The following is a 22,854-nucleotide window of genomic DNA, read 5'->3' as shown; positions in this document are numbered from 1 at the left end:
CTTCTCTAAAAAGCAATATTTCCCCCTGGATACAAATAGTGTTCTGTGTTGCTGTGAAGTGACAGCAATTGCATGCAACTTAGCACTATATCCAACCTTATGTATTTTTCCCCTTCTACTATTTTGAACATTTTTATTTACCTGTCAAAGACCAATATTAAAATAAACCTAAAAGTATTTGATATCTCTTGCCCTACATGTACCTTCAGTGCCATTTCTCGGTATTCTCGAGTGTCTAAACTTCTGTTGTCTGTGTTCCCATAAACCCTGCTTCTCAGATGCCTTCCTCACCTCTTGTCCACTTTTGTACTTCCTACCTTTGAAGGCTCTTCCCAGTGTGCCTCCTATGTCTTTACTACACCTTCTGTGTCTCCAGCTCATACTTTCACTTTTGGTAGCATCACCATTGCTCTAAGGAACCAGACGCACACAAAGGCCTTAGTGTTTTATTACATAGTTTATTACATTATTATTACTATTTATGTGGTGAGGCATTGATATCAGAAAACTACAAAACATTATCATGATTTCCAAGGAAATTTCAAAACACCTGTAAAATCATGACGTCTTTAATTCTCAAACACTAGCTCATACTCCTCACTGGGAGTGGGTGTAGGGTGCTTCATAACTACATTTCATGTCCTGCACTAGGATAAGACATATTTTATTCCAGTCATATATTTAGTGCAATTGCAGAGGTGCTTGGCCTTTAAAAACTCAGGTCAAGCCCAGTCAGGAACTGTGTGCTGTTCATAAGTGGTTTTGAGGTTTTGCAAGTCTCTAGGAACTCTCTGTCTCTCTCCTTTTGCTTTCACAAGAATTATCTAAATGTAACAACTACAATTACAGCTTATAGTAACTGTTACTGGTTTGGTGCTACTGGCATACAGGACTTCACTCTGACAGCAAGTGTGCATTATGCTCTCTGCTTGGGCTTTACTGGCTGTTCCACTGCCACGTTATCTGTCGGTGCCATCTCTGAATCTAGTCTACCTTTGCCAGACAGGGAACCCTGCAGCTCTTCTCCTTTAACATACTAATAGGCTGATTAATAGTATCATTTATTTATTCATTTTCAATCCAGCTTATTCCAGTACATGGGTGTGGAATGCTACCATAAATTATGGCAGGAGCCATCCTTAAAAAAGAGCTTCAGTCCAACCCAAGATGCTCTCACTCACATTGACCCGATTCCTGTTCTCAAGTCAACTGAACCAGCAACACTTTTGTATAAAAAATTAAAAGTGTAATGCACACAAGATGCTAGTAAAGTGCAAGTTTGTGATAAAAATTTGAGTAATTCTTAAAAATTCCCATTTTTATTAAAATCGTTGTTGTGATGTGAGATTTTATATATTCCCCAACCCCCCCCCCCCCCCCCCCCCCCTTTAGGAATGGGTCTGTTTGAATTTTACAGCAGGATTTGGGGGATATGTGTTTTAAACCAGTTTGGCAAGTGTTTCTTTGCTAAAGTCATTTCTACCCCCGTAAATGGGCTAAGGTGTACTTAACATATGGTTTGAGGGCAGGTGTTAAGATGTTCTATTTCCCCCATTGGTCTGAAGTATGGCTGTTTGGAATGTTACCTTTCAAATTTTGATATTAATTGTACAGCTGCATATGCTTAAACAGATAGTTTGAGACAGGGGTCTAATTAGCAGTTGGACACAAAACCAGTAAAGAACAAAGGTCAGTTTTAAGAATTCACAATAGACTTAAATTGCAGTGGGCTAGTTTAGTGGAAGGTGTGGACTTGTCTCATTTTGAACCACCAGATCTGAAGACATATGAAGACTGCAGAAAGCTAAAGGAACAGTTGAAGCAAGTCGGAGCAGATACAAGTCATCAGAAGCGCATCCAAGTTCTTCAGATTGTCTTTGAAATAAAGAAGATATGTAATGGACAAATGGTCACAGACAACTTTTAACACTGGGAGGGCAAATACTACAAACCAAAGCACAAGTTATTCAACAGACTCTTTAAACAATTAAGACTGTTTATAAAGACATTGTACAAAACATTCATCGGGGTGGAGTGTTGTGATGTGAGATTTTACATATAACTTGATGAATATTTTGTACTGTATATCTTTATTTGTAATTTAGACAAAGCAGTGTAATTTAGTGTTTACCCCCCCCCCTTTTAGGAATGGGTCTGTTTGAATTTTAAGACAGGATTTGGGGGATATGTGTTTTAAACCAGTTTGGCAAGTGTTTCTTTGCTAAAGTCATTTCTACCCCCGCAAATGGGCTAAGGTGTACTTTAACATATGGTTTGGGGGCAGGTGTTAAGATGTTCTATTTCCCCCATTGGTCTGAAGTATGGCTGTTTGGAATTGGCTTGGTTCAGAAGCCTTTAAGTACCATGATGTGCTATTGGCTCTCGAGGTTGGACAGAACATCTATAAATGTATGTGTTTAACTTCAGTATCTCTCTCTTACCAGCCAACATATGATGAAGAAGCATCTCTCTTGCTAACCTGTGATGATGAAGAGAACACAATGAACAGCACAGCTCAGCAGCCATTTTGAACAGACATGTGGCTGAAAGCTGAGCACCAATGATGCCTTAACTAGAGACATTTAATAACTAACAAATCTGTGTGCCACCTGAACTACATATCATCATTTAATCAGGTTGTATGGTTGCCAATATTCAAATATACTTTGCATTTTGTTATTATTTATGAATATTATCAATAATACTAATACATTGTTTAAACTGTAACTTAACTTCTGCTTGTCTTTTACTACATCCAATTGCCTAAGGTTATAGATATAGAAGGGAAGGTGGGGATAAGTTATATACAATAATACCTTATAAACAGTGGTAAGTCTGTGAGATTAGACATTCTAAGGCTACATATTAATAATACAATAGGGGAAAGTAGAGCAATATATATTACTCTACCAAGACAAAACAATCGTGAAATGCCTTTTTAGCATTTCGAGGACACCACATTGTTAAGCCTACAGTTGATGATAAGACTTAAATTCCCATTTACACTGAACATGTGTGGAAAAATATGATGCCATCAGAGCAAATACATTGTGGCAGTTTGGTCTAGGTCTACTTGAAATCTGAGAAACCCTGAAGTTGGTAGCTATAACAGAAACCATTGAAATGATAAATATTAAGTGCTTATCATCTGGTTCTTCAGTGTACAGGTACACCTCAATGTGGAAACCCATCACATATCTTTGCTAATAACAATAAACATTTCATGGGATACCTGGAAGATAATGATTCAACAGAGGTGTCTGAAATCAAAATGTTGGTAACGTTACATTCTTTGGCAATGGAGAAAATTTACAGATACCTGTTCAGTTTTCCCCATGTTTGCTTTTCCCTCTCCTGTTATTTGGACATCTTTGTGTCACCCACCTCCTCTCCTCTCCTCCACCATCAAAATGCACCCAGTTGCACCATATAGCCGAACTCACATAAGCTATTGTCTATTCACCAAGCCACATGACTCCAAAGCGATCCTTACTGCCAAATCAATGTGTGCTTCCACAAATGCACCTGGTCTTTTCTAATTTGAATCTTGCTGTTACCAGCCAGTTTTTACTTAAAATGCCCCTTTAGAAGTCAGTTGTCAGCATTTCGTCTGGCCTCTGCCTCAATGCCTCTGTTTGCCTATGGTTTTCCTTTGGTGCTTCCCATTGATCACGCTTTAGTAATGAAAAGTGAGGGTTCAGGAGAGTAAAAAAGCACCCCTCTTTGCAGTTAATGCTTAGTGATTTTTGTTATTTTGATTCTATTTTGTGCCTCCCAGTGTTAACAACTGTGACCAGTAGGTGGTGCTCTGACTACTGGGAAAAGATATGATAACTGCATCCAAGGTATGTTAGAATAAATGATATAAGAAGGATTATTTAGTCCTTATAGCCTCCTTGGCAGTTTTCACATTTGTCAAGAGTCCAGTTCTTTTAACAGAAGGAATAATTGTTTTAAGGCTTCTTTTTCACCTTCTTTCTTCTTATAGGGTTGGTTCCAAACCTGGCAAATAATAGACCCTTTTTTAGATTGTAGTTTCTTTCTGGCCTGCAGACAGTTGTGAACCGATTCTCCTTTTTCTGATTCACTTTTTAATTCTGTCATCCCGTGTGTTCTTTGAGACTTTACAAGGAAGATCTTAATGCAGGTGATCACCTTTGACCTGCCTTGGCAGTCTTTCAGTTTTCAACTGTGAAGAAAATAAAACACACCCTTTGGCATCTGCAGCCTTTCTACCTGAACATGGGGATTTCATGCAATTCGTAATGATCACCAATGGCTCTTTGCAATTCTGTTTCTTTGTTGGCTGTTTTGGAATAGCAGCTTGTAATTAAATATTTCTACTTTACCAGTAATAAAATATTTCTTTCCTGTTTTACCAGTTCATCATGTCTCCATCCCTTCCTTTTCATCTGGATCTACTATTTAAATCTGCTACATGCTGCTTGTCATGTCTGTCAGTACATCACTCCATTCTTTGTTCTCCATATCATGGGTGGTGCTTTTTGGAGGTCACACAACGAAAGCAATCATTTCTGAAGGTGAGGTTACAAGTTGTGTGACTGAAAAGAATGAGAGACGGGCCTGAGGTTTAATGTACACTTCTTTTAGTTACCACTTGCATCGAAGATGCCACCTAAGTACGCTGAAAGAAATGGCATGTCAGATTAAAATAAAAAATATGTACATTGGTTGCACATTAATATATGCTGAAACAGCATGATATTTTTATATAAAATGAATGAAACTTTTTAATTCTCTGTTAAATTAATTGTTAAATGAACATGTCAATAAAGCATAATATTTAAACAATTGTTTTATAAACTTTTTAAAAAATGCACCTCACCGAGTTGCTTAGCTATAACCTTTTTAGGTTGTTAATTATACTTGTTCCAGTATCATTTATAGTTCAAAGTTATTAATAAGAAATAAACAGGTTTGCTTATACCAAAAGTAGTTTTATTTGGTAAAAACAATACAAACCAACCAAAATACAAAAGATTAGTATTCAGAAGTTGAAATGTACAACAGTTGCACAAGAACACTGCTTCTTTGGCTGTGCCAGAATGCCATGACCAATGTATAACTAAATATGATCACAAAATGCACCTTGGATAGACTGTGTGAGCACAGGTCTGAACACCATCAGACAAACACCAGCACTTTACAAAACACACGTTTATTAATGAAATAAAGTTTGCACAACACACAGTGCTCCCAGCACCAATCACCCTCAACACGGGCCTTTGTCTCACTATCTGTGGGCCACCTCTCTTCCTCCAGCCACTGGAGCTTCGTCCTGCTCCCGACACCAGCTCTCCGACTGTAGGAAGGCGGCCCCTTTTATATTCACCCGGATATGCTCCAGGTGCTTGCTGACGTTCTTCTGGCAGCACTTCCTGGTGTGGCAGAAGTGCAATACTAGCAACCGGAAGCACTCTGGGCGTCCCTGGAAGGTCCTTCCTAAACCTTCCCAGGTGTGGTGGAAATGTCGATCTCCCAGGCTCCACGATGCTTAGGGTGGCCACGGGCCCCAATGGGTTTGAGCCTCCTTGCTCCATCCCCGTGGTCCCCTCATCATCCAGGGCAGTTGCCCCCTCGCTGCCCGGGGGACGTATAGACCACCTTCCAGGTGTCCTAGCTGGGTCTGGTCCCCAGTCTCCTGTGACAACTGTTATATTATAAAATGCATGTATTTATATTTATGTAACTGTGTATAGTATAGAATAAATGTTGAATATTAGTAAAATATAAAGTGCAAAAATTGCTGCTTGGCACCTTCTTTCACAAAATATATTTTTTTTATTTTCAAACGAGCAGATCTGACAAATGCATGTGGTGATGTGCCTTACTGGCATTACTAGCAATTAAAGAAAATTAGTTTTGTGTCCTCTGCAATGTTAAGAGAGAGGCATTTGTTTGGAAATAAAAGGAAAAAAAGTATAAAGAAAGGAAACTTGCATTTTTCTTTTTCTGTAGTGTAGAGAGACGTCTTCGCTGACGATATGAGCGCCTTCTAGGGAGCGTCGCGGCGGGTCTCGTGTAGACTGGAGAGACGGCCCTGCCATTGACCGGCCGGGATGGCATTGTCGGTCCTCCACTCCTGCGCGTGCCTCCCAAGACATCATACCCCTATAAGTGCAAAAGAAAGTGCGAAGCGCTTTAATATTAGTTTACCGCGGTTTAGAAAAGGGATCCCGTGTTTGCAGTTGTCTGGGCTATAGCTCAGGGGAAGGAAAAAAAAACTAAAAATGCTTACTTTCACGTTTGGGAGAAGCTTAGTTCGCGTCTCAAAAGCCGTCAAGGCTACGCGCGCGCGCGCCGGTTGCTTGACTTTTTATAGTATTTTGCAGGGCAGGAGACGCCACTTTTTGCAGATGCGTTTACGTCATCGCGTGCCTACGGAGGGATGATGGAGTGCCGTTTAATTGGTCGGCGCGAGAGCGCCGAATACAATAAGGAATTACGGCCCCTAGAGGCTGGCTCTTCCGACTAGATCTTGCTAGAGAAAGGTACTTGGTAGAGCAACGATTTGAATTTACCAAGCACTGCTGCTTGTGCCGTGATTATTGTAAATATATTTTACTTGTATATATAAATATCTCTGGATTGATTTTGGTGGAGGTATTTATTGGGTTGTGGTTATTGGTGCAGTTTATTTTTGTATATACACTTTTTTCTGTAATTTGAATATTTTTGGGTGAATCCTATACTATACACTGTTTGAAGGAGCAGCTTCCTGACTTGGATCACTGTGGAGGAAGACAGCTTCACATTTTGCTTTTGTGTATATTTATGGGTTTCATTAGTTTGTGTGTATTTTACTTTTTCATTTGGGACTTTCAGGCAGCACTGCAAATACTGTATATAGTTATTTCTGGGCTCCAATTATTACTGTTTTTGTGTGTCCTTTGCGGTATTGGACTGTGTATCGATATATATAAAATCCGCAGGACATTATTTTTGTTTTCTTTAAGCGTACCTGTAAATAAAACCACTTTATTTTTCAAAACACCCAACCCTTTTTTGTGTCCGCGTCTCCCTGTCTTACACCATCATCCTGGTCACGCTCGGTCCCACATACTAGACTAGTGTAGGCTGGTGATTCCAATTCCCACTACACGGGTTGTCACAATGCATTGTATTGTATTTGGGTTTATTATTTATTTGACTGTATTAATAGTGTTTATCTGGTTGAGCAATGTTATGATAATACTAATGAATAGCAATACTAAAAGTAGTTGACCCGTAACGAAAGTCAGAACTTTTGTTTTTTTTAAGTACATAAACGTACCTGCACTAAGCAAGTAAATCTAGATAACTTAATAGTACATTTACTGACTTGTGACGATAGTTAGTGAGCATAGTTTGATAAACATTAAAAGAGAATACAAGGAAAAATGCAAAACAGAGTAACGTTAGTCTGTGTGATTAAGTGTTTTAATTGAATATCTGAATATTTCTTGTGTGTGTGTTTTTTTTAATTTATATTTCACTAACCTTTTGCTCTTAACCGGTGACAATAACTCAAACCCACAACCTGATGCTTCTTTGAAAGTCACATGACTTTACTGCCAAGTTATCCAACCTTCACTGACGATGAATCTACTTAGTGCATATTAATTTCCGGTGAGGACTAAATATGACTATTTCAACTTCTACCTAAATGACTGAAAGTAGTATATTGTACATCCCACAAGATTCAGTAAATTAAACATGATCGAATTACAGTATGTTCAAAAGTGGAACATAAACAATACATGTAATATAAATACATTTTTGTAAATATACCAACCTGCCATTTCCCTTTTTTTCAGTGTAGAATAGCTTGGCAGTTATTTCAAAATAATCTCCTTTACCAATATCAGATTTTGTATTTGCTACCTCAACATCTGACAGCCTTCCTGCTCAACAACATGCAGTCTCTAATATACAATGAAGTCCACTTCCTGCAGCCTGCACTCCAAAAAAAAACCCTCCCAACCTCTTACCCCTATAGGCTACATAGCCAATATCACGCATGTGCATTGGAGGATCGCCTTCTGTTATCAGCAGGGGTATGTAATACCACTCCGGGACAAGAGGGGTTGCTGTTGCTAACAGTATCAGCTCCTTCTTCCATATCAGTGCCAAGAAGGTGCACAGTGAGGGCTACTGTCCCAGCCCCTTCCCCTCTGAGGCTTTATAAAGGCTGGATGTTCCTGGAAGGGTGGCATCCCTTTTAGTTTCAAGCAGACCGCAGGACGGAGCTCCTCCCAAGAAAGACCTGCTCATCCAATCTACATAAATGGAACCAGTGTGGATATAACTTCAATTTCTTTTCTGTTTTCTGCAACATTGTGTGCTTGTTTTGTTTTACCAGTCAACTTGAATTAGCTGGAATGCCAACATTACTTTGGACTCAGTTGTCACTCTTACTCGATCATACCATACAACTGCATCTTCTAAACCTCCCGACTCTTTACTGTCAGTGATCATTCTTGAATTGTTGATATTCACTTCCACACCACCATGATGGACTGATACCACTGTCACGCATGCGCGCATAGGGAGCCGCGTAAAGACCCGAGCTGTAGCACGAAAACTCCAGCCAAAGGGGAATAATGGGGTACTAACCTTTCTTTGTTTCCTACAGAAAGAAAGAAGCAACACCTCCATGAATATGCCCAGATTCCCTAACCACGTACTGCCACTTCCATGTTCATTCCCTTCCTTCCGTCTACCTCGGATGACGTCATGGCTCCCATCCACCACCTCGGTTCCTTCCCAGCATTCCTCTGTGTCAATTCCGGTCCCACTCCATAAATGTTCCCCCACTCCGCCATCTTTACTCTCTGATGTATTGTAAAAGAATATCTCTGACCTGTTTAATTTGCAAAACTGTACAGTATACGGGGCCGGATAAACCCCAAACCTTTATGCTGTGTTTTGATTTATTTTACACCACGTTAAAGGTTGGTGTCCTTTGACACATTGTGATGGGTGTCTTCTTTAAATTCTTTAAACATTTTTTTTGGAGTGGGAAGTATTTCACAATGTTTTTCAGCTTGCATATTAAATTTTAGTAACATTTTCATAGTTCAAGAGAGTAAGTTTTTCAGCTCAGTCACTAATCTAGCCAACATTTGTAAGTTTTCCCTGTCCCTTTGATAGAGTGGTCTCTCATGTATGGTTTGTTTCTTCCTTGCACTTGATGTTTACATTTATATGTATAAAATTCACTTAACTCAATTAATGAACACATCATGCTCTACAGTTATGGTGAATACAGTATGAAGTGCAATATAACACAGAAACATCATGCAACAAAAACAAAGAGGTGCCTATACTGTACAGTATGCTATGTGAGGGGGTACCTCTGTGTGCCATCCTTATCGGGGAATCAGGAATGATAGCAAAAAGAAAGGTTAATTCAGTCAGTCAGTCATTAGCCAACCCGCTATATCCTAACACAGGGTCATGGGGGTCTGCTGGAGCCAATCCCAGCCAACACAGGGCACAAGGCAGGAACAAATTCTGGGCAGGGTGCCAACCCACCACAGGGCACACACACACACACCAAGCACACAGTAGGGACAATTTAGGATTGCCAATACACCTAATCTGCATGTCTTTGGACTGTGGGAGGAAACCAGAGCACCCGGAGAAAACCCACACAGACATGGGGAGAACATGCAAACTCCATGTAGGGAGGGCCCGGGAAGAGAACCCAGGTGTCCTTACTGCGCGGCAGCAGTGCTACCACTGCACCACCGTGCCACCGAGGTTAATTCAGTTATACTAATTAACGAGAAGGAAGATTATATGTGGCTGAACACAAAATATATCTGTACACTGACAGAAAATAGCCTCCATGTTTCAAAAGCATTCAGATCCTATGTGGGAAGGCTTGCTCACAGTCCCATAACCCAAAGTCACAGTGCACAAAAACCCAAAGAAGTTGCATCACTCAAAAACCTCTCCCATTTTCTCTCTCTCAGTAAATCACAAGCTGTACCGCTTTCCTTGCCACTGCCTGACCTCTCGACTCCAAGCGGTACTGAGATGACTTCATACCCCAGCCTGGTGTTATTTTATAAGCCATCCCCAGAATCACTCCTAGGGTCAGGAATGCCCCCAGTTCAGTGGTGAATTGAATGATTTGGGGGCCTAAGGCAAACTTAGGAATGGGGCCCTCATAAATCCCATTGGTCACACTTTCCTGTACTTATTAGTATAAAGCGGAGGTGGGCAAACTTTATGGGAAGCATGAGAAAAGCCAAGCAAAATGACACCTTTTATTGGCTAACTAAAAAGATTACAATATGCAAGCTTTCGAGGCAACTCAGGCCCCTTCTTCAGGCAAGATGTAATCTTGTAAGATGGAAGCGTGAGAAATTGTTACAGTGGGTTGTATAAAATCTTTGTGCATCTATGAACACAGGCAAAGTAACATATTTGCTAATCTCAAAAATTAACTTTAAAAATAGTTGTTTGAGTGGTTTGAATTCTAAAGCTTTTTATTAAAAGATATTAAGAGCAATGCTCAAGCACTAATCACTAACAGTAATTTCACACCATTTTTCTGGTCATGAATATGAAGCTGCTTGCTTTTGCACAAATGGTGTGACTATCAGATAAAATGCTGGATGTTGCAACAATTTATTGCAAAGACGGGTATCTGTTAGCACACTTCTATGCATACTTTTAGTAATTTCATTTGTTACATGACGTGCACACAATTGAAATTGATGCCTCATAATGATGCCATGCTAGTATGCTTGCAAGGCCTTGGAAAAAAAAAAATCAATGTGCAGTCTGTAGAAATCATGAAAAGAAACTTTGATAAGCTTATTTTGTATTTGCTCTGTTGCCCAGGAGTTCAATTACTTTCAGCTTCAAAACGTTTGCCATGATGTCTGCATTAACAGCAAAAGGAGCTTGAAAAAATTGAAACATTTGTCTCGCGGCCCTCAAAGTCCTGAAATCAAAATTCAAATTCATGGCAAAGGGTGGCAGTCTGAGCTGCATGTCTGGCAAGTACAAGAATAATCAATTTCTATTGATCTGCTTTTAACCTGCACACTGTTACATTTGTAAAATGGTGCTCTTTATGATAATTTATGCAAGGAGCCACAGTAACACCTGAAGTTCCACATTCAGAATGCTGCTACCAATGAAATCCATCGTTGATAAAATCACCCTGCACAAACTAATATTCTTTACAAATGAGCATGCAAGACAATGGCAAACAACAAGCTAAAAACATCGACATTTATCCCTCTGCCGACTATCCCTGTTCCTGTGGTAAACACTTGGTTTCTTTGGATGAGACTGCTTGGCAACTTACTACGCTTACACCAGCAAACTGCAACACCATTTTCAGAGTATTTCATGAGGTAGGGAATATTAAGATACTTCTACAAGTAGCCCGTGGGTTGTTTGTACTTGTGCCACAAGTCATAATTTGCCCACCCCTGATTGTACAAGGTGGTGCCTTCATCGTTACTATCAGGAGTGTATGATGAGGTGGTGTGGTGGTTTGATACTCGGACAGTGGAAGCACATTATCCAGTTGCTTTCTTTTCTGTTTGCCTATTGCATTTGTTGCGACATTTTAAAAAAGCCCTCTAAAAATATCTAGTAATCAAGGTGCCTGTTATTTCAAGATAAAAGAAATTATCTTTGGGAGCTTTGCAACATTTTTTTTTGCTTTCTTCCTTGTTTTTGTTTTTCTGCTCCTCTTGGGTAACTTTGGTTCATTTTCTAGTCATTATCTTGTTTTTTGTAGTACATACTGGTATGTGATTGACCCTGCACCACTACACGTTTCTTTTCTTAACCATGTTGTAAGTTTATTCTTTCAGGCTTCACTTCCAACTGCGCATTGTGTGTAGTGATGTGCAATGAACGAACAAATTAGATCTTTTGTACCTGTCTTGGTCTGTGAATGAAAGTACTTGATCAATGACATTAATGAATTAATCTTTTTGAGACATGCGCAGTGCATGTTATGTTTTATATAGCATTCCATGGCAGTCCGGAGCTATCATCTTAACTTCACTTAAATGGGTGCTGTCTTTGGGAAATAGCCTATCAGTAAACTGTTTCAGCAAAATGGTCATAACAACAACTAGCCAATGACTGACTTGATCAGCTCACTCTGTGACTAAGACTGTGTCATTACACGCACTGATTGAATGAACCAGCATGCCCCCTACTGACCTGGAAAACCTTTGCAAGTTCGTTTGCGAACTTCAGACAAGACGCTCACAGTACATACACTGAAGTAGAGCTAGAACTACTCTGAACTACACTGCACTACACAGTAAAAGTCGAATCCTTGCCAGAATACACAAAAGCAGTCAAGATAACATGAAAATGCCCGCATACACTCTGATAAATAATCCACACCAGAAGTACTGGGCATAATACAGTATGTCTAAAAGGTAATGCAGATCAGTAACTGTGTTTAGGGATGAGCAGTGATCAAAAAATTACTTTGAAATTTACAGGAATGGGCAAAACAGAAATGAAACAATTCATAAGAAAACAAATGAACTGTGCAATTACCAGTTAAGCAAAAGCTCAACTCACAAAGTCTGTTTCCACTGTTGAGAAAACAATAGAAATGACATCATTGACCTTCTTGACATAAGCAACACTCTACAGACAAATGCGATTTGGATAGAAGTCTTTATACAGGCCCACTAAATATGAAGAATCCAAGGTAAGCCAGCTGACACCATAAACACAGAGAAAGGAAAGAAAATTCAAATCAAATACAACAATTGTAACGCAATATAAGAGAGCAATATGAAAGTACCTCTAACAAGAAAATGTTATCCTAAACTAATTGACATTATTTTAATCAGAAATACATTATATCTGAGAGCTGCACGTATCTGTTAGTAGTAATAAGTAGTAGAATTGTCAGGTGTACAAAGTAAGGTGAAATTCTTACTTACATGTGTAACCAATGTGCAATATGTTGACAATATCCATTGACATGACAAATAATAGTGCATTTAGATAGATAGATAGATAGATAGATAGATAGATAGATAGATAGATAGATAGATAGATAGATAGATAGATAGATAGATAGATAGATAGATAGATAGATAGATAGATAGATAGATAGATAGATAGAACATTATTTGTCTTCAGGGGGACATTTTTCTATATAGGTCACCAAATTAGTTTATTTCTATAATATTTTGCACTATGAAAACTTAATCATCTTAATTTTGACAGTCCATTCGATGGTTAGAGATAGACTACTGAAAAGGTTACTGTGTAGAGATAAACTTACAATGACCAAGCCAGAAATCAAACAGAGCACTGGCACTGGGAGTCAAAGCTACTGTACTACTACCCTTTTCACAAAAGTTTCTCTTTTCATTTATGTATTTCTGTAAAGCACATTTCAGTCCTTTTATAAACTCTTTCAGGCCCACTAAGGTCTTTAGATTCCCATTTTAGCTCTAAATTTTCTTCTTAAAATTAAATTCTTATTACAGCTCATTTTATTTATTCATATAGCAGGAAATTACACATAATGTGCTACCTGGCTCACATAATATATATGTTTATGTTTTTTCCAGCAGTTTCAACTTATCCAAACTGACTATAACTTGTTGTAGTTTTAACATTTTTGCAAACCTATATATATGATTTTCAAAAGTTTTCTAAAAAATAATTAAACATGATCTATGAAAGATTACACTCATTGCTGGACTCACTCAACTGGCTTAACTGTAATGATAACCAACATCCACAAGATGTCAACCTTTTCCATTTTTACTTTGTACTTAGGAGAATTTAGATAGATCTTTATTGTCATTGTCACTTTTACAAAGGAGCAACGAAATTAAAATATGTTTACAGTTTAATAATAGTGAAAGAATGGCTCAAAAGATCAGGCAGTCCTGACGCTGGGCAAAAACGGAAAATGAGTGAAATGACAACAATGATGAGCATGGCATGAATATTCAAAAAGGCCGGAAGACTCACCAGGCTCACCTAGAATGCTTGAAAATGCCTTTGGGTTTACCAGGTAAGCTGCTTGGACAGAAGCATAGTGGCTAACTAATCTGTTCTAAAGAGGAGACTGACCATTCCATACAAAGAGACATGCAGCAATGCACCAAGGGAGCAAACCTGGGGCCTTGATGAACCCAAATGGACCCAGTTTGATAGCAAGGAATTCAAGTGGGATTAGTTTAAGAGTGTTATGTAATCTGCCAGATTAGGTTCAGGGCTGCCTTATAAGGTTCACAGGAGATTCTCCATAAATTGAGAAAAATTCTGAGGGTAATTAGGTTCAAGTGCAAAGCATTTACATCAGCGGAGGTCCATGGAGGGTGTTTGGATTCCTAACTAGACTATCAAATGCATGTTGTAGTTTAGTACAATCTTCCTGCTCAGAGTCAAAGGAAAGATATTCTTTAGCAATGACACTCAATTTTTGACTAATTACTTAATAAACCTTTCATATTGTCGATCCTGACAGTTTGGAAAGGAAGGTCAACAGCATACAGTAGCTCTGTATAAGCAGACAAGTAAGATGACATTTATGATCAAATGTGCAATAAAGGTAATGCAATGCAGAGGTTCTAGTGACATCAAGATTTTCAGGAAGAAATCTGGGTAAGGCCCAGGAGGAAGATGAGACTATATGAAGAAGGCAGAGGTTTAACCACAGCATAGTGACTTAATGGGATCAGATGTGTGTAGTTAAATTGGTTTGCATAGAATTTCCACAAGACAGAATAGTGCAGCACAAAGAACAAAATAACTCAAAATGTTCCTATAGGAGGTCAGATCAGCAGTGGAAGAAGAGTGTGCGTCTGCAAGATGTTGAAGATACAGCAGCAGAGCAAATGGACGAGATGAGAGTGCACAAGTTCCTTTAGTCAGACCACTACAAAAATGTCGAACTCAATGAATAAATCTTAAGATTCAGTCTGTCTATGTTTTCCTTCCCTGTTTGTCCAATATTTTCTGTTGAGATAAGGTTGTTACACCACCATGTCATCAATGTACCAATGTTGCCCTAAAGCTCTGGAAGTAGGGTGATATTGCTGGCACCACAAATCAGGTGCTGCAACTCATTTGAAGACACCACCATGTGAAAAGGCATCTGAGACCTGTAACTTGGTCAATCATCGGGTCTCCTCTCAATGTCTGAGGTGGTAAAGCAGTTCAGGTTTCCAGAGAGTATTGCACAAACCACACTTAGGCCACATAAAAATTCTGTTGTCTGAAACAGGAAATAAAGTGTCGTCTCACTTGGGAAGACCACATGGAGGAAGCCAAGAAGGAAAAGATGGAAAAGTATGAGGGTTAGTGTTTGAATGTTATAGGCAAGGCTACAGAGGATTCATAGCAGGTCTTTGTGTAAGATGTCTAACCTGCTGGCATTATAGGTGTGTATAAGAATATAACTATTATAAGTTATCCCAGAGACTGCAGAGAGAGATGGATTAGGAGAAATGGTCGATTGGTACCATTTGTAGCAGTAATCACAGAATGCTCATCCAAAGAGGTGAGCTACAGAAGAAATTTATAGTGGGTTCAGAAGGTATTCAGGCCCCTTCACTTTCTGCACACTTTATTGTGTTGTAGATTGAATTTTAAATTGATACATTTGCCATTTTTGCTCATCACTCCACACTCAATAAACCATAATGATAAAGTGAAAAAGCATGTCTTCAGAAAGGCTTGCAATTTTATGAAAAATCAAAAACTGAAATCTCGTATTCATAAAAGTAATCAGACCCTTAATACAGTAGTTTTTTGAAGCCGCTTAGGCAAAAATTACAGCTTCGAATCTTCTTGGGTAAGTCTCTACAAGCATTGCACTCCTGGATTTGGGATGTTTGTCCCATTCTTCCTGGCAGATCCTTTCAAGCTCTGTTAGACTGGATGGGAAGTTTCCATAAACTGCCATTTTCAGGTCTCTCCGCAGATGTTCTATAAGGTTTTAGTCTGGGCTTTGGCTGGGATACTTAAGGACAGACAGAGATTTGTCTCAAAGCCTCTCCAGCACTTTCTTTGCCATATACTTTGGTTCATTTTCTTTTTGTAAGGAGAACCATCACTCCAGTCTGAGGTTGCATATACGTACATTTGAGGCAGGTTTTCTTCAAGGACCTCTCTGTATTTGGCTCCCTGTTCCTGCCACTGAGAAGCACCCCCATTGCATGATGTTGTCATCACCATGCTTCACCTTTGGGGTGGTATTAGGCAGGTCTTGAGCAGTACCTGGTCTTCATGAGACATAGTGCTTTGAGCTGTGATCAATTCAATTTTTGTCTTGTCAGACAAGAGAGTCTTTTTCCTCATGCTCTTAGAGTCCTTTACACTGTCATATGCCTCCATCTAGCCACTCTACCACAAACTCTTCATTGATGGAGTGCTGCTGAGATTGTCATCCTTCCAACAGGAACATGTCAGCAGATGACTTCAGAAGCACTGTTAAAGTGATTATTGGGTTCTCTGTGACATGCCTGAAAAAGACTCTTCTTGCATAGTTGCTCAGTTTGACCAGACATCTAACTCTATGTAGAGCCCTGCTTCATTAAATGATGAAATATTTAGAAATGTTTTATACCCCTGCAACCAACATTTGACTGCGGGGGAGATCCTCAGATTTTATCACTTCTATTTTTCCTGACAGGCAGTGTGAATTGTGGGGCCTTCTATACACAAGTGTGAACTTTTCTAAAAGATGTCCAATAAATTCAATGTGCCACAGGGGGAGTCCAATCAAGTTCTAGACACATCTCAAGGATAATTAAAGTAAACAGGATGCAACTGACCACAGTTTAGAGGGCCATAGCAAGGCTCTGAATACTTACAGGAATGAGAGATCAGTTTTTGATTTAAAATAAATTTACAAACCTTTCCAAAAACATACTTTCACTTTGTCATTGGTTATGGCGTGTATCCATTTAAAACTTGAATCAGCAACACAATAAAGTTTACAGAAAGTGAAGGGGTCTGAATACGTTTTGAAGCCAATGTATAGCTAAGAAGAAGGAAGTGATCATCACTAAAGTTAAGATGGCTATGGCCTACTACTCAGATCCAAAGCTGAAGCTTGAGCAGCCCTGGGTGGCTTTGCTGGTTAAAAGAGTCTGATTTTGAATGACCCAAAACACCCAGTGACCCCAAGATACATCACAGATGATGTGTGCCAGCGTGCCATAAGATTTTATTATTACTTTGTAAGTAGCATATTTTAAACTGAGCACAATCAATGTTAAGCCCTTTTGCCATATGTAAACAATACATTATAATATTTATTTGTGTTTTTTTGTAGAAAATAAAACAATAATGCAGTAAATAAATAACATTCCAATATTCTAAAAAGAAATGCATATATATATATATATATATATATATATATATATATATATATATATATATGCAGAACAGTGCAGTGATTAGCTCAGTTGCCCCATAGCTCAAGGATCAAGTTTTGAATTCTGGTCTGGTCAACACCTCTGTAGAGTTTGCATCTGTTGTTTTCCAAGTAGGCTTATGTGCTGACTCTAAAATGGCCTGTTATATGTGAAAGCATTTGTGTAAATGTGCTATACGACAGATTGTTGTGCCTAGAATAGTTTATTCCTGTCTTCTGTCTGAGTCTGTGGAATAGTAAGTGCAGCGGAATGTTACTCAAAGATTTTAAGTTGACTGTGTGGATGTATGTAAGTTTTCCCTTAGCTAAATGACCATCCTTCCAGCATTTGAATTTTATATTATGCCTGATGCTGTTGATAGGTTCTCCCTCCTGTGACCTTAAATTGGATTAAATGGGTTTACTATATGGATGTGTATATATATATATATATATATATATATATATATATATATATATATATATATATATATATAGTGATACAAGGCTCTATATTGGCACATTACCTGGCATAGACAAACACGGAGGCACACATAAAAATATATACTATTTATTTTTCTTCAGCTGGGGGCCATGTCTTCCCCGTGTCCCTCAGCCCTAACACAGTCCCACAAAGTACACAAGTCCAATTACAAAGCACATACAGTTTTCATCACCACTCCTCCCAGCAAACGTTGTCCTCCTCCTCCCAACTCTCGCTCCTGATGGTGGCTGCTGGCTCCCTTTTATAGCCTACCTGTAAGTGCTTCAGGTGATTGATGACCTAGATCCAGTTACACTTTGCTGCTCCCCATGGCGGCGGCCACAGAGCCCAACAGGGCTGGGCTCCGGAGTCCCATGTCTGTGGCCCCGATGTATCCCAGGGAGGCTGCCACCAAGCATTCCGGGGGAAGTAGTATGCTGCCCATGGCTGTTCCCCCAGACCAAGTGTTGAAGGGGCATCCCGGCCAGGCATGGAATCCGGTCATTCGCCACAATATATATCTAATATATATACACATCTACGTATGGAAGTGTGTTTGTCTATTCGGCTCGGAAGTGAGAGGTGTAGTCGGGGTAAGTGCTCCACTGAGGAAACAGAAAACTAAACGTCTATGTGTGGAAGTGTGTGTGTCTGTTTGTCCGGCCCGGAAGTGTGAGGCTACTACAGCATGAAGCTCAGAGAGCCGGCAAGGCAGCCCCAAGTTAACGAGTCGGAAGAAGAAAGGGACTCTGTTGCCAAAGTAAAACCACAGAGAAAAGAGAGAAACTCTTACGCAAATTAGATGAGCACATTGGCAAAATAGTATCCCTTTTACTTTTCCTCCCGCCGCTAATACACAAGTGAGGTGAGCACATCTGCAAAACGGATCCTCCTAGGAGAGTGATGCCCAGAATAGTTCCTTTCAATTACCTGACATCTCAATTTTTTCTGATGATTTCAATAGTTTCTAGGACCCCAGCTAGCATATATATATATATATATATATATATATATATATATATATATATATATATATATATATATATACAGTATATATATATATATATATAGTATATATATAAATATATATACAGTATATACAAAACCGACAATTCCAATGAAGTTGGGACGTTGTGTAAAACGTAAATAAAAACAGAATACAATGATTTGCAAATCCTTTTCAACCTATATTCAATTGAATACACTACAAAGACAAGATATCGAATGTTCAAACTGATAAATTTTATTGTTGTTTTGCAAATCTTCACTCATTTTGAATTTGATGCCTGCAACACGTTCCAAAAAAGCTGGCACAGGGGCATGTTTATCACTGTGTTATACCTTTCCTTTTAACAACACTCAATAAACTTTTGGGACCTGAGGACACTAATTGTTGAAGCTGTGTAGGTGGAATTCTTTCCCATTCTTGCTTGATGTACAACTTCAGTTGCTCAACAGTCCGGGGTCTCCGTTGTCATATTTTGCGCTTCATAATGCACCACACATTTTCAATGGGAGACAGGTCTGGACTGCAGGCAGGCCAGTCTAGTACCCGCACTCTTTTACTACGAAGCCACACTGTTGTAACACATGCAGAATGTGGCTTCGCATTGTCCTGCTGAAATAAGCAGGGACGTCCCTGAAAAAGACGTCGCTTGGATGGCAGCATATGTTGCTCCAAAACCTGTATGTACCTTTCAGCATTAATGGTGCTTTCACAGATGTGCAAGTTACCCATGCCATGGGCACTAACACACCCCCATACCATCACAGATGCTGGCTTTTGAACTTTGCGCTGATAACAATCCGGATGGTCCTTTTCCTCTTTGGCCCGGAGGACACGACGTCCATGATTTCCAAAAACAATTTGAAATGTGGACTCGTCAGACCACAGCACACTTTTCCACTTAGCGTCAGTCCATCTCAGAGGAGCTCGGGCCCAGAGAAGCCGGTGGCGTTTCTGGGTGTTGTTGATATATGGTTTTCGCTTTGCATGGTAGAGTTTTAACTTGCACTTGTAGATGTAGCGACGAACTGTGTTAACTGACAATGGTTTTCTGAAGTATTCCTGAGCCCACGTGGTAATATCCTTTACAGAATGATGTCGGTTTTTAAAGTAGTGTCGCCTGATGGATCGAAGGTCACAGGCATCCAGTATTGGTATTCGGCCTTGCCGCTTACATGCAGAGATTTCTCCAAATTCTCTGAATCTTTTGATGATATTATGGACAGCAGATGATGAAATCCCTAGATTCCTTGCAATTGTATGTTGAAAAACATTGTTCTTAAACTGCTGGACTATTTGCCCACACAGTTGTTCACAAAGTGGTGAACCTCGCCCCATCCTTGCTTTTGAGCGACTGAGCCTTTTGGGGATGCTCCTTTTACACCCAATCATGACAAACATCCATCCATCCATTTTCCAACCCGCTGAATCCGAACACAGGGTCACGGGGGTCTGCTGGAGCCAATCCCAGCCAACACAGGGCACAAGGCAGGAACCAATCCTGGGCAGGGTGCCAACCCACCACAGGACACACACACAAACACACCCACACACCAAGCACACACTAGGGCCAATTTAGAATCGCCAATCCACCTAACCTGCATGTCTTTGGAATGTGGGAGGAAACCAGAGCGCCCGGAGGAAACCCATGCAGACACGGGGAGAACATGCAAACTCCACGCAGGGAGGACCCGGGAATCGAACCCAGGTCCCCAGGTGTCCCAACTGCGAGGCAGCAGCGCTACCCACTGCGCCACCGTGCCGCCCATGACAAACACCTGTTTCCAATTAAACTTTTCACCTGTGGAATGTTCAAAACAGGTGTTTTTTGAACATTCCTCAACTTTCCCAGTCTTTTGCTGCCCCTGTCCCAGCTTTTTTGGAACGTGTTGTAGGCATCAAATTCAAAATGAGTGAAGATTTGCAAAACAACAGTAAAGTTTATCAGTTTGAACATTCGATATCTTGTCTTCGTAGTGTATTCAATTGAATATAGGTTGAAAAGGATTTGCAGATCATTGTATTCTGTTTTTATTTACATTTTACACAACGTCCCAACTTCATTGGAGTTGGGGTTGTATATATATATATATATATATATATATATATATATATATATATATATATATATATATATATATATATATATATAGTGAAATGAACAGCCTCGACACACACAAAAAGGTTTTGAAATTGCACTCATGTGCACTGAATCGAGTCCTGAACTGAACTGCCGTTAGGCAGGAAAGATGACGGCCTTAAAGGATCCAGACTGGAAGTGACATCATCTTGGCATCAGAACCGGAAGTGACATCATTCTGGGCACCAGAAGTGACGGCGTCAATGTGAAATCAGACCAGATTTCCCTTGTTTGGTCTGCAGAGATAACAGAATTAGGTTTAGTGTACCCCACCACTCCCTGGCCTGGCGTGGAATTATCTTCACGTGGTCGTTTCAGCTCCCTCCTAGTTCCACGTGTGTGACAATATATACACACAACGTATATTGTAGCAGGGCAAATGATCAGGCAAGGCAAAATTTCTGACAAAAAAAGAAAAACTAAATAAAACACGCACTCGTTAGCACTCTCTGCTTAGAACAATTCTCTTGAATCACTGCTCTTTAAGGAACATGCTTTCTTTCTCGGTCTCTTGTGCTCTCTATGACATTCAGGTCTAAAATGAAGCATCACCTTCCAGGAGTATATTCTGCCAGAAAGGCGGTTTCTTGAGGCTGTGAGGGAAAAACTGAAACAAGGATGTTAGCAACAGTGCCTCCTCTTGGTTAAACTCGACAACCTCATTCTGAAATTCCTCACTGATAACACCCCAACTCCATTTTGATTTACAGTTTGTGACTGCAGCCGGTTAGTGTCCCAATGCTAATGGTCAGCAGTCGTAATTGTTATCATTGTTGGTGATGGTGGTGGTGACAGGAGGGTAGTAGTAGACTAGCTTCTTTGGCCCACCCCATCTATGAATAAGTATCCCTTGCAAATTTCCCAGGCAAGGATGACGCGTGATGCGTGGGAGATGCCCTAGCATTATCAGTCAAGTTTTGTATGGGCATAGCATAAATGATGCAGCAAAAAATGCAACAAACTGATGTGTCCAAAACCTGTCATTGGAGACCCACATAACGTTAACTTTGCTGTGGGCTAGTGTTTCTACTTTACTGATTTTTCCCATTCTAATTACAGTGTCTTTCTTAATGAACTGTTGCAAACGTGCAGCTACACTAATTAATACTAGTGACGGAGAAAAACATCTGACGGTAACATGCACACAACAAGTAATCATTGGGTTCAAAGTACTTGTTTTTAGTCATAGTCATGAAGAAATGTTACATTTGCCCACAAAATTCTGTAAAGACAAGGTAATCAGAACAAGACGATGAGCCCACAAAAGGGGATTCTGGGACTGGATCAAGAGAAGACCTTTTAAATACAGTATCATCTGCTGTCAGTGGTGTTAAGGAATGCCCATTAGAATTAGGAGTAAGGCAGATGAGTTCCAGGTCTATATACAATATCTTTTGTCTGTATCATCAGTGGTTTTGGATTTGTCTTTAAGAAGCCTGCTAGCACCCTGATTTGGTTGTTCATTTAGGATGTCTTACTCATAGGAAGATGGACCAGGACCAGATCCCTAAATGGAAAAGTGTAGGTAGCCATCATATACGAAAAACCCATTCCATATTACATAAAAGCACTGTACATAAAAGAATGAATTGTTAGATTTTAATCTAAGTGTATCCTGTGTTCGGATTCAGCGGGTTGGAAAATGGATGGATGTATGGATGTATCCTGTTTACCATATAATCATATTTTTCATTGTTTATGTAGTTTAATTTGATGATATTTTTAACCAAGACCTAATGAGTCAGCCTGATCTGGAAGTTCCAGGTACAAACAAATCAACTTTGGGAGACTTTAATCTCTTTAATCTCTTTATGAATTAGGTCAAGAGAGAGTTC

Source organism: Erpetoichthys calabaricus, chromosome 9, assembly GCF_900747795.2.
Source record: "Erpetoichthys calabaricus chromosome 9, fErpCal1.3, whole genome shotgun sequence".
Taxonomy (NCBI): Eukaryota; Metazoa; Chordata; class Cladistia; order Polypteriformes; family Polypteridae; genus Erpetoichthys; species Erpetoichthys calabaricus.
Note: the sequence above shows the minus strand (reverse complement) of the source record.